Raw genomic sequence first — 13,703 nt, forward strand, 5'->3', positions numbered from 1 at the left:
CACCACTGCCAGAGATTTAAATCAGACCCGTCTCATTTCTTACCTGGTCACAGCGTGGGCTTCCTTACTGGTCCCAGCACTTCAGCACCTCTGAGTCCTCCCTACTGCCATCAGGCCTAGTTATGCAGCCAGCAAAAATTAATTGTATCACACTTTTGGTTAAAGCATTTAAAGGATCCACTTGATTGGCTTTGGGAAGAGAAATGGAAGTGAACCTCCTAAGTGGTTTTTACAAAATATGGACACCAGCCCCACTACTTACTCTCCATCCTTACACATGTTGTGGTTCGGAGGTTCAGAGAAGAGAGGTTTATAGCAGATCTTATTTCAGGGTAGGTGGATATCGGCATGTTTTAAACATTCCCCAGATGATTCAGTCATTCAGCAAGATGTATTTGGTTGATGCTATATACCAGGCTTTGTGCTGAGTACTGAGAAAATAATAGTGAACAAGACAGTCCCTGCCCTTGTGGAGTTGATGGTCTCTTGGAAGAGATAGATATTAATCAAATGATCCCATACCAAAAAAATGAAACCAACAAAAACAAAACCCCACAATTACCAGCTGTGAATTATGCAGGAATTATTATGCAGGAAAAGTAATCAATTCCTTTCCCTTTCCCTCTGCCACCCACCCTATGGTGTGAATCAGCATATCAAACAAAGCCTGTCAGGAGCTAATCTCCTCCCACTGCCTCCTATATACTTCTAGATTTACCGAAATGCTGAACTGCATAAATTGTTCCTCTGTTTGGAAAACCCTTCCCTTTCTCCCTTGACTAACTTCTGTCTTACTCTGCTGCATTCGAAGCAAACCAGTAGAATACCAGGCTCATGGAAGGATTTTCTGAGGATTGGACTACGTCAGGTGATAACTCCCGGGCAAGCAGAGATGAGCTAGCTGAGTAGAGGAGCCAGGCACATTTGAACATGGGCTACTGGCAGCAGGGCTGTGTTAGCCGCTTTGGAGGCGAAGGGCCTGAGCCAACATACCCAACCTTCAAAACACAAATCAAGTGTCACCTCCTCCAGGAAGCCTTTGCTGAGCTCTCCCAGGATGAACTAATTGTTCTTTCCTGGGTTCTCATTGCACCCATGCTGACCTCTCTTTCAGTGATAGGCTAGAGCCAGCTCATTCCAGCTTTGAAAAGCTGTTTAATATTCAGGAATATTACAAGTCCGTTTTTAAACCATTGGTAACTTGAAATCAGCTGTGATGGGACTATTTACACCACCATGGAAATCAGCAAATGACAAATCAGGGGGGTTTTGTTTGTTTGCTTGCTTTTGAGCATCAGTTTACCAGCATATCACTGCCTGTGTCTCAAAATGCATCTCTACACTGTATTGTAGTGATTACTCCCATATGAGAGACAAATTCTTTGTAACGACTTCATTTAGCAAATATTTATTGATATTTATCACTGTGCACCTGAGACTAGCAAAATGCTGAAGGGATTTACAGTGAAGAACAAACAAACACGGTCCCTACTGTTATGGAGCTTACAATCTAGCAGATACGACAGAATGTAAACAAAGAACTGTGTGCTTACAAACTGAGCTGGGCTGCTTTGTTGTAGAACATACTGGCAATGAGTGGCGGTGGACATAGAATACTATGCTACTTTAACAAGGTGGTCCAGGAAGGCTTCTCTGAGGAGGTTACATTTCCAGTGAGCACTGAAGGATGAGAAAGAGATGATCAAGGGGAGAACCAGGGAATCAGTGTTCCAGCCAAAGGGATGAGACCACACAAAGAATGAGCTAGGCTGTTTGAAGGACAGTATGGTCAGTTTTGTGGAATGGTGTGAAAGGTAATTTTATGTGTCAGCTTGACTGGGCCACTGAGTGACCAGATCAAACATTATTTCTGGGTGTGTCTATGAGGATGTTTCCAGATGAGATTAGCATTTGAGTGCGTGGACTCAGATAAGTAGCTTATTTGCCCTCCCTAATGTGGGTGGGCGTAGCCCAATCTGCTGAGGGTGTGAATAGAATAAAAAAGGGGAAAGGGAGGAGTCCTTCCCTTCTTGCCTGCCTGCTTGAGCTGGGACATCAGTCTGTTGGTATTCTTCTGCCCTCAAACTGGGATTTACACCATTGGCTCCCTGGTTCTCAGGCCTTCGGACTTGGACTGGAATTACACCACTGGCTTTCCGGGGTCTTCAACTTGCAGACAGCAAATTGTGGGACTTCTCAGCCTCAATAAGATCACATGAGCCAATTCCTCACAATAAATCTCCTTTTATATATGCATATATACACACACATACATATACACAGCTATAGAGGAGATACATATTTATCCTATTTATATACACACATGTAGGAGATGCATATATATCCTATTGGTTCCTATTTCTGTGAAGAACCCCTGACTCATACAGATGGCAAGAGTGTGGGTTGAGTGATCCAGATGACGTGACAAGGTAATTAGGACCAGATGTGCACAGCCTTGAGGACATGATGAGGACCCTGGACTAAATTATAGCCAAGAAAATGTTTAAACAAGGGGGTAATGTTATCTGATTGACATTTTTATACAGTCATTCTTGCTTTTGTTCGGAGGACCAGAGTAGAAGTAGAAGCCCATTTGCTGCAGTAGTCTAGGTAAGAAACTATAAAATGAAGTGCTGGCAGTGAAAAAGGTGGGTGGTAGACTTCCCTGGTGGCACAGTGGCTAAGAATCCACCTGCCAATGCAGGGGACACGGGTTCGATCCATGGTCCGGGAAGATCCCACATGCTGTGGAGCAACTAAGCCCATGTGCCACAACTACCAAGCCTGTGCTCTAGAGCCGGAGAGCCACAACTACTGAAGCCCGCGGGCCCTAGGGCCTGAGTGCTGCAGCTACTGAGCCCACATGCCGCAACTACTGAAGCCCGTGCGCTCTAGGGCCCATGCTCTGCAACAAGAGAAGCCACCGCAGCGAGAAGCCTGTGCACCACAACGAAGAGTAGCCCCCGCTTGCCGCAGCTAGAGAAAGCCTGCGCCCCGCAACGAAGACCCAACGCAGCTAAAAAATAAAAATATTTTAAGTTAAAAAAATGTTTTAAAGACTTAAAAAGAAAAGAAAAAAGTTGAGTGGACTTGACATATGTTTTGCAGTTTGAGTCTACAAGACTTGCTGATGATTGAACGTTAGGGGAGGATGGGCGGTGAAGGAAAGAGGACCCAAGGGCAGAAGTTGTTTACGTTCATCTCCATATCCTCAGCCCCTGGATTAGGGCCTGGCACATAGTAGGTGTTCAAAAACCCGGTGTTGAATAAATGCAGCCATTCTATGAGCTGAGCTCTGTGCCCTATCACTATCACCTTTCTTCACACAGGGCCTCTACGAGCCCATATACTACTTTGTGCAAATTAGAATAAAGTGTCCCTTTCTCCAGGTGGACCCTGTCCATCACCAGGATGCACAGATTGATGAGCAGAGTGTGGGCTACATTTCAGCACCCACTTACCCGCTCAGTTGGCACCCTTGTGCACTGCATAGTCTGTAAAACCACATATGGCAGCCCTGGCTTAACATCCCTGGGAGACGGTTTTGTGGAATTAATCCTAGTATTCATGGGGAGAATTTGAGGTCCAGGGAAAGGAAGCTTCCTGCCTGGGGTCGCCAGAGCTGCTGCTGTGACTGAGAGCCAAACCTTTGCCCTCTTAATCCCTGTGGGCTCTTTAGCTTTGGAGCCACACTGTCTCTTCCAAATCACTCAGCCCATCAATAAAGAGCTAAACTCAAAATGGTAACTTTGCTTCCTTGAGTTTCTCATCTGTCTCAGTTACTATTGTTAGAGTATTTCCCATTTACATAGCATCCAATATGTGCTCGGTGCCTTACAAAATACAATAAAGGAATGTGAAACAAAAGGACCTTGATTTTTTTTTTAACAGAATAAATAAGGAATGGCTGGTTTAAAGGGCCCTTAGCTCTTGGATTAAAATGAACTGTGGTATATTGGTTTACGGTGATGCTATAAGCAATACAGAAGAAAATATGCCCATGTGCAAGCTGTTTTTCCTTTGCATGCCTGACCAGAAGAAGAGAGGATATTGGAGCAGCTGGCTTCAGAAATATAAACAAGGGGGATGGGGGGTTAAGGACATAAGGAGGAGAAACACCCTAGAGCAGGAAAAGAATTCTCCCTTTAAGAAGTAATAGCGTTTAACACTTAGGTGCTTAATGTGTGCAGGAGCTGTGCTAAGCCCTTTATATGCCTGATCTGAGTCAATCCTCACACAACCCTACAAGGTATCATCTATTATTACCGTCATTTCAGAGTGGAGGCAGCTGAGAGCCAAGACTGTGCAGCTAATAACTGACAAACCTGACATTTGAACCAAGACAATCTGGCTCTGGAATCTGAGCTCTCAACCACTAAATTACATCACCTCTCATTCACAATCTCCTGATGCCAGGTCCCCTCTTTTAGTAGTGTGACCCTTCGGAATCCTTGAGTAACTAATAGAGGATATCTGGTCCTCGGACTCTTGGAGATTCCATGTTGCCTGTCTGTTCAATGATTAGGGCTTGGTCATCTACAGCCTAGCTTCAAAATGGACAATTTGAACAAGGCATATATAAGAGAAGAACTCTGCTGGGGACATTTCACAGTCTCCTTGGAGTTTCAATATCCTCCTAATATAATACTATAATTACCCAGATGGCATGGATGGTGGAGGAGAAAATGTTATTAGGAAAGAGGGACTAAATGAGTCTGCCCCTTGGAAATGTGGGCCCTATTGGTCCCTCCTAACTTGAGAATTCTTTCCTTCAGTGACCTGCAACCAATAAATGCAGAAGGATCCAAATTTTATTGGGCTTTTGGGCACTTGGTTCCTTCCCTCATGACTAGCATCAGTAAGTGCTACTATCTAGAACTGTATCAGTCTTGGGTATCAACTGGAGGAAAAATAAGACTTTTTAGGACAATAGGAGGGCAGAGTATCAACCAGACAGCTCCTATGTAATTCATGAGGAAAACATGACAGAGGACTCTGACGAGCAACAATGACTTCAGACCCCAAGCCTTAGTTAGGAGCCCAGAAAAATCTCCCGGCTGTAATTGAAACCACCTTTAAAAGGGCATGGCAGGGCTTCCCTGGTGGTGCAGTGGTTAAGAATCTGCCTCCCAATGCCGGCGACACGGGTTCGAGCCCTGGTCCAGGAATATCCCTCATGCTGCGGAGCAACTAAGCCCGTGCGCCACAACTACTGAGCCCGCATGCCACAACTACTGAAGCCCGCGCACCTAGAGTTGGTGCTCCGCAACAAGAGAAACCAGCGCAATGAGAAGCCCGTGCACCGCAACGAAGAGCAGCCCCCGCTCACCGCAACTAGAGAAAACCAGCACTTAGCAACGAAGACCCGAGGCAGCCAAAAATAAATAAATAAAAATAAATACCTTTATTTAAAAAAAAAGGGCATGGCAGCAACTATTTTTTTTTTGGTTGACTGTCTGCTGTGAGGTCACATATCTGATGCTCTAATCCAACAGCAAGCTGTGCCAGTACCTCCAACACACACACACACACACACACACACACACACACAACACACACACACGACACACACACACACACCACACACACACACACACACACGACACACACACACGCACACACAATTAGCTTTCCTGCACCAAGCCTATTCTACCCGCCTCTTGACCTCAAGGCTTGTCCGGCTAAACTATCCAAAACCACAATGTCACTTGGAGGGAAGGGCTAGGTCATATTATGTCCATATTCATCCTGATCTGAGGGCAACTTGACTCCTTGGAGCTATAATTGAGAAAATAGTGTAATAACTTCTGCCACTTAGAATTTCCTGGCTCAGCTCTAACTGAGCCAGATATTTACAGCTGGGCTTTAGGTTCCAATGCAACACCATCTGTGCCTTGATTTTAACATTCTCAATACCTACCTCAGGATGTACAGCAAGACACCTCCCACCCCAGGGTGCCATTGGGAACCCCTGGCATGCACAGCATGACCGCTGACTTAGAAGGCAAGGCGGTGTGTGTAATAGAACAAACATGAGATCAGGATAGGGAAACTTTCTACTGCTATAAAGCATGTAACCTTGGATAGCCACGAAACCTCAGTTTCCTCATCTATAAAATGGAGACCAACCAAGGCCACCTGCATCATTGGGTTATCATGAGGATTAAGTATATAATGGATGGGAAATGGTTTGGTAAACTCTAGAGAGGCAGCAAGGAAAAGGGACATACACATTACACAAAGTTTTGCTCATAAGGGACAGGGGTGAGTAGGGAACAAAGAGATTTTTTAAATTGCAACACTAATTCTTTTTTCCCTTAGCAGAGTAGTAGGGGCAGAGTGACCCTTTTACAAAATTTCCTTCCCGGCATACAGTCCCTCGGCCCCAGACTCTTTCCCACGTCCCCATAGCACTCAGAGTCCTGATCCCTTATCCACAACACCCAGCACAATGCCTTGCATACAGTGGAACTTGCTAAATAGTAGCTAAACAATCATCTTCTCTACTCAGCCGTAGAACGCCAAGAATTGGGCTAGACAGGTCACAAAGAGTTACATTCTCAGGGATAACCTAGAATTGGTAACCTGGCCCCTCATCTAGGGCAGTGGGACCCCAGATCCGCTTACTCAAATCAAGAAAGCGAGAAGCCCATTTCCACATAAACAGAACTTGTTGCACTCCAAACTGCCACGCTATTTCACATCTCCCTTCCTTTGTACATGTTCTCCCCTCTGCCTGGAATGCCCTTTCTCTCCTTCCTCCATCTCCACCAGGATCTAACTTGTGTCACCGCCACAAAACTTCCCCAACTTCCCTAGACCAACAAGTCGCTTCTGCCTCCTCTGTCGCATGAGCTCTCATACCGCTTGGTTGTAGTACTCCCGACCCAATCATAATGATTTACGTGTGTCTCTACCCCACCAGCGCGAGCGTCATAACTAAGCACAATGCATGGCACATGGGCCCCACCCTCGCTTATTGGATGAACTAGTCCTCTCTCTGTCCTTTTAGGCAGGGCTGGGAATGCGGAGCCAAGGGTAGAATCAAAGGAAATCAAGTAACCAGCAACTTTCGTTTACACTCTCCTTCCTGAAGCACACTTTCGCAGACAGCCCCCTCACCCCCACCTAATTCCTTTACCTTCAGAAATAATCTTGCAAGGCATATGATGAATTGCCTGGGAGTAGACAGAACTTCAGCAAGAGTAATTCCACTTTACTCGGTCCCTCTACCCACCCTTAGCCTGGTTCATATTGGTTAAAGTTCTCTGAAGAAGAATAGCTTGGTTTAAATCCTGGCTCTACCAATTACTGGGCAACTTTAAGCAAGTTACTTAATCTTTCTGTGCCTCAGTTCTCTGATGCATAAAATAATAATAGTAGTGACATCACAGAGGTGGGCAAGTGTTGTGAGAACTAAATGGTACATTCTATGTAAAGCACCCAGCTGTTGGCACATAATAAGCACTCCCTAAACAATAGCTGGTGTGTAACAGTCCAACCTTAGACATGACAAGCCCATTCTATTTAAAACTTCAGAAGGCTGGATTTGTTCCAACACATCCTGGGCAGAGAGGGGGCGCTGGGGCCACTCTGGAGTTCCACCTGGAGGCTCAGACAACGGGTCTCATCGACCTTTGATTCCAATCTGGATCCGTCACTCCCCAGCCATGGCCCTTGCCTAAGTGGCTTATCTTCCCAAAGCCTGCTGTCCCCAGTAGGGCTAACAGTACTGAACTGCCTCACAAGGGGGTGCCGAAAAGATCAATTTGTGTTAGCAAAGTGCTTTGGAAATGTAACATGCTAAATATTAATGGGTATCTCTGAGTGTCGGGAAATGTGCAATTTGAACTCTGCTCAGGGCAGCTGAAGGTGGGGAGAGCAATTCTGGGCAGCCCGATTGCCACATCCTCGGCCTAACTGGGAGGTGGTACTGATGAAGGAGTGAGTGCAGAGAGCATCTGGGGGCTGGGCTCCACTGCAGAGTGACCGCTCTGGAAGGAAGGATGTTCTGAGGAAGCACCTCATCCACAAATCGACAGAAACCCAGGGTAGGTTTGGGGCAAACCCAGAAATGTCCTCAGGCTTTCTTTACAAAGAGCAAACACAAATCCGCCTGCCAATGCAGGGGACACGGGTTGCTTGCTGTTCTCTCTTTCATGACTCAATTCTGGAGGGGACAGCACTGTGAGGACGTCAACCCTCTGAATTCTTGCCGTGCTCTCAGCCTCCCAAACCCCACGCATAGAGTGATAAACAGATTTTTTGTTAATCTTAGCCAGAACTCTCAGTGCAAAATCTTTAGTGTGACCAGACAGCAAAGACTCTGCCCCAGACCTTGCTGAACAGCTCTGGAGTAAGGCATCCTTTAGGACCCTGCTCAACTGTCACCTCTTCCAGGAAGACTTCTTAGATCTAACTAGGTTGAGTTGAAAGCTCCTCTTTACAGCTTCTGTAGTGCTTTGTAATTGTTCCTATAAGTGTGTGCAGCAGATACTGTCAATGCTCTCTGCTCACATCCTATCGAAGCCATCATTTCTACACACCCATAGCTTTCTATTGCCTAGGGCCATGCATGTGCATAGCCAGAGGTCAGGGCAGACTAGAGGGTGGGAGTCAATGGGCAAATACCCCAGATTCTCAGCCTCAGATGGGGAAACACTGAGATAGCTTCCACACTAGCTGTGAGACATCTCCAATGGGACTGAGCCCCCTTTGCCCTCAGCAGTAACATGTTCATTAACACACCCGGTATTGGTTTTCTTTACTTGCCCATTTCAGCTTCAGCTCCTCTACTGGTCCTTCTCGGATTGCCACCCAGGACAGATTCTGGGGCACCCAGCTTAACACATGGTACTTACCCTGCTGTAGGAACATTATCTGTTTGTGTTTTACTTTCTCACCAGACATAAGCAACCTAAGGGAAGAGACTGTCTACTTCATCTTTTTTTTTTTTTTTTTTTTTTTTTTGCGGTACTCAGGCCTCGCTCCGAGGCATGTGGGATCTTCCCAGACCGGGACACGAACCCGCGCCCCCTGCATCGGCAGGCGGACTCCCAACCACCGCGCCACCAGGGAAGCCCCTACTTCATCTTTTTTACCCTCAATGTTTTGCCTCATGCCTAGTACATAAGTGCTCAGTAAGTATTTGCTGAATGAATGAATGAGTCCAGTAAGGAATCCTGTCCCAGGGCTTAGAAGGAAAGCAAATACCTGTAATAACTGAACCTTCCAGATGTGGTCAAAACTTGCTTGCACACCTGGTGGGAGCGCCCCCAAGAGCCCTGCATGGTTCCTGTCAATCTGGCCCCAGGGAGTTCAGCACATGCTGTAGGACAGTGGCTTCTGCCTATATAACAGCAAATGCTCCTTTCTTCTCATGCCAGCTCCTCAGGCCTCCTCTCTCTTTTCTGCTCTTCACATTAAAAAACAACAACAAAACTGGTTGGCTATTTTTTATGAATTTTCTGCAGTGTTGCCTTTCTTCCTGATTTTTTAACTTTCTCAGTGCTAAAAGAAAGGGAGAAACATGAATATGTAAGAATAGTGTCGAAAAAGCTAAAGCCAAAGGAGGAGTCAGTGCTCCAGGAAAAACTAAAAGCAGTCAAAGGGACTCAATACCCATGATTACAGGAGAACATTAAGAAAAGGCTAAGCCGCTGTTGGCAGAAAGTGTGGGAATATGCTGGTGACAGAGACAAGGAGGTCAAACTAGTCCGTGTTTGTTTTTTCTCGCCTTCTCCAGTCTTTACAAAGGTGTTCAAACTAGAAATGGTACGAAAATCAATATATGAATGCATAGAATTCCAGCAGAAGGAAAGCACCTAAGCAATTTACGGTGAGGACGCATCATACAAATTCAACTATTGGCATTTGGGGAAAGAGAGAAATAGAGACAAAGAGAGCAAGAGAGGATGGGCAAGCAAGTACAATTTAAATAGTCTAGTACATTCTGCTTGCCTTTCCACCCACTGAGCATATGCCCCAGTAGGAACATGAAACGGGAGATAGTAAAATAATCGTTAACATTAATTGAAATACTACGTGCCAGGTGCTAGTCTGAGGACCTCATACACGTTGATGAATTTGGTCCTCAATATAACCCTATGAGACAGGTATGTATTGTTATTATCCCACTTTACAGACGAAGAAATGGATGCATAGAGAGGTTGAGTAACTTGCCTATAGTCACATAGCAAGTGGTAGAACCAGAATTCAAAATTAGACAGTCTGGCTCCAGCACTCACTAGACTTGGTTCCCAAACACTTCCTATAAGAAAAGCATCTAAGGGGCTGAGAGTGATTCAGGTAGTCAGAGATCCAGATTTTTCATACTAGTGGGTTCCTAGTGCAAACAAACCAATCCCTTGGGTGCAGAACTACAGAATCAGTGATTTGTTGCAGTGCTAAGGGTATTCAAGGAAAATTCCAATATGTCACTTTTTAGCTTTCTATGCTGGCTCGAGAACGTAACCTTCATGCTAGATGTGCATCCTTTGTGCCTGCAATTTGTCTAGGTCCCTAAGCCTAGGAGGAAAATCTCGCAGACAGCTGAAAGAATTTGCAATCTCAGAGTCACCATCAAAATCTCTGAGAAATCATAAAAATTAGGAAATGCCACAGGATTTCAAATGAGAAACTGGGCTCCTTTTCAAAAAGATTGGACTTGTTTTGAGAAACTATAGGCAAGAACACTGGATGCTACTAGGAACGGCTACTAGAATAGGTTTTCGAGGAGACTAACTCATTTGTTCACTCCACAAATATTTATTTGGTACCTGTTATGTGTCAGGCCCTATTCTTGGCACTGGGGATATAACAGGAACAAAACAGATAAAATCCATGCCTTTGTAAGCTTACATTCTACTAGGAGAATGTCAGTTAATAAATATAAAGATAATTTCAGGTAGTTATAAATGTTACTAAGTAAATAAGTCAGGATAAGAGGATGACAACGTCTCTCTGCACAAGTGGCAATGGGGCAGAGACTGGGTGAAGTGAGGGATCAAGCCATGGGGAGGACCAAGGGACGGGGTTCCTGAGATGGAACACCCAGTGTAGAAGTCCTAAGATAGCAACTAGCAGGTTCGAGGCAAGAAGGTCTGTGTGGGGACTTCCCTGGTGGCGCAGTGGTTAAGAATCCGCCTGCCAATGCAGGGGACACGGGTTCGAGCCCTGGTCTGGGAAGATCCCACATGTCACGGAGCAACTAAGCCCATGCGCCACAACTACTGAGCCTGCGCTCTAGAGCCCGCGAGCCACAACTACTGAGCCCGTGTGCCACAACTACTGAAGCCTGAGCGCCTAGAGCCCATGCTCCCCAACAAGAGAAGCCACCGCAATGAGAAGCCCGCGCACCGCAACAAAAAGTAGCCCCCGCTCTCTGCAACTAGAGAAAGCCCATGTGCAGCAACGAAAACCCAAACACAGCCAAAAATAAATAATAAATTAGTTAATTAGAAAAAAAGAAGGTCTGTGTGATCAGAGTGGAAAAGTGCACATTCACGCGGGCAAAGAGAGGTGGCCAGTGTCGGGCCACACACGATCCTACAGGCCACTGTAAGGACCTCGGGTCTATTTCTGTGTGTGATGGGAACCTTGGAGGGTTTTGAGCAGGAAAGTAATGTGATCTGATTTTTTTTTTAAAGACAGAACTCTGGCTGCTGTGTAGACACAAGAACAAACCATCTCTACTCTCTTCACTGGAAGTAACTACCTTTTCCTCTGTATTTGTACACCATTTAGCCCATGTCTTGATGATAGTATTTGTTTTACTCTTTTGTGTGTCTCCCCGCTGGCCTGTAATTTCCTAGGAGACAAAAATATGAGTTTATTTGTCCTTGTCCTTCCTTCCACCTCAGTTACCCCTGTGGAGCATTCATGTTCCCCGGCACAAATGTGGCCATGTACACACGATGTCTAGGACAGTGCTGAGCAAATAAAATGCTCGATAAACCCCCAAAATGACTACCATTACAATCAGGCAGGTTTCAACTGAAAAGGAGGAACTTTTGAACACAGAAGTCAAAAAATTGAACGCTCTGCCTTCAAAAATAACAAAGTTCCCTATTAGAGAAGATACTCAAGACCTCCAATCTTTCGCAGGGAACGTGGTAGCCTGGCAACTACATCTTCCAGTGGGTGATCGTGCCTTTTAAAGATCTTTGGGACTCTGAGGTTTTGTAATTCTAACGATACTGGTTAAGTCATGAAAAATAAAATGATCTGGTCCATACGAGAGTCTGCGTGATCCACCCCAAACAAGTCATGGTCACACTTTCATGGACGTTCTCATTCTCCCTGCCTAGAGACACCTTGATGAGCTTGTCAACTTGGTCAACTCCTTTTCACCCATCACGACTCAACCAAATGTCCTTTTGTGTTGGCTTGTGCTGTGATTTAGTAAGATGACAGGTGAAGCACTGTGTGTGTTCTGGGCACCACAGTTTAAGGGGAATGTAGGCAAATTGGGGCATGACCATGGGAGGCTAACCAGAGACGGAGGGGTCTGAAAAACCAAATACTATAAGAAATGGCTAGAAGCACTTAGACAATTTCCGCTAGAAAAAAGAAAGACTGAGGTGGAATGGGGGCGGTGGGATGGAAGGCATGACAGCCCTCTTCAAGTAGTGAAAGGAATGTCATAGGACACAGGGAGAGCCTTACTGTGTGTCGTCCAGAAGGCGGGTATAGGACCAAAGGGCTGTAATTAAAAGGAGGCAGATTTCTGTCCTGCTTAAAACCCTCTCAACACCCAGCCCCGGGCCTTTCCTGTGGTAGGAACACAACGTGTTTTAATTGGATTGGAGTTCAGCAACTAAATAGGCTCACAAAGCTTCCAGAGCAGCCCTCTAGAAAGCCATGGAAAGTAGTCCTGCTGAAGTGATGTTAGACTGGATTAGACCAGAGAAGGCAAAAGGCGTTCACGTTAGGTCTCAGCCGTGAACGCTGTTGGGCACTGGCTGCCTGAAACACTGGTGAGAACATTTTGAGGCTGCATCTCTGCTTGGCAAACAAGTGTGTGGATGCCCATGGGCAATGTCTGCCGTGGGTAGAGGAGTAGGGAACAGCAGCAAGAAGGCCAGCCCCGACACTGAAAGGCGCTTTCAACGCTTCAGTTGTGTGTTCCTCTGTTGCTGTAGCCTTGTATAGGGGGCTTTCGGTGGCTCGGGTAACAAGGCAGGTGTGAAATTCAGTAAAGTGTCGTTCAGTCTCCCAAATGGGTGCACGTTGTTGTGTTCTGCGAGGTCCACGTGGAGCCTCCACCCATGGGCCCCGTGGCTTTCAGATCTGCTCAGCGACCTGCGGCAGCCAGCATCGATCCTGTTTGCTTTCTTAGAAGGAACGGTATTGATCTGTTGGGCTGTGAAACCTGCTCTTGGGTCGCCTAGTTCCTTGTCTTCAGTGGCCATTTCAAAGTCCCCCAGACACTCCACTTCTATCTGGCTTAGCCTCCAGCTAACAATCTACTGAGGCTGGGCATCACTGAGCAGCCCCCGCTTAGACCTTCCTTTTTCACCTTCAAACAAAGCCACATTGAACGCCTACCTCTTAGGTGCCAGGAACAACGCTGGGCACGTGGCATGTGGCTGGCTCCAAATCTCAGTCCGGTGTAGACAACTGAAAAACAGACAGATTACCAAGTCTGATACAGGCAATACTGGCAAAGGAAAGTGAAGCTGGGGCTAGGTGGAGGCACAGGA

Source organism: Tursiops truncatus, chromosome 16, assembly GCF_011762595.2.
Source record: "Tursiops truncatus isolate mTurTru1 chromosome 16, mTurTru1.mat.Y, whole genome shotgun sequence".
Classification (NCBI taxonomy): domain Eukaryota; kingdom Metazoa; phylum Chordata; class Mammalia; order Artiodactyla; family Delphinidae; genus Tursiops; species Tursiops truncatus.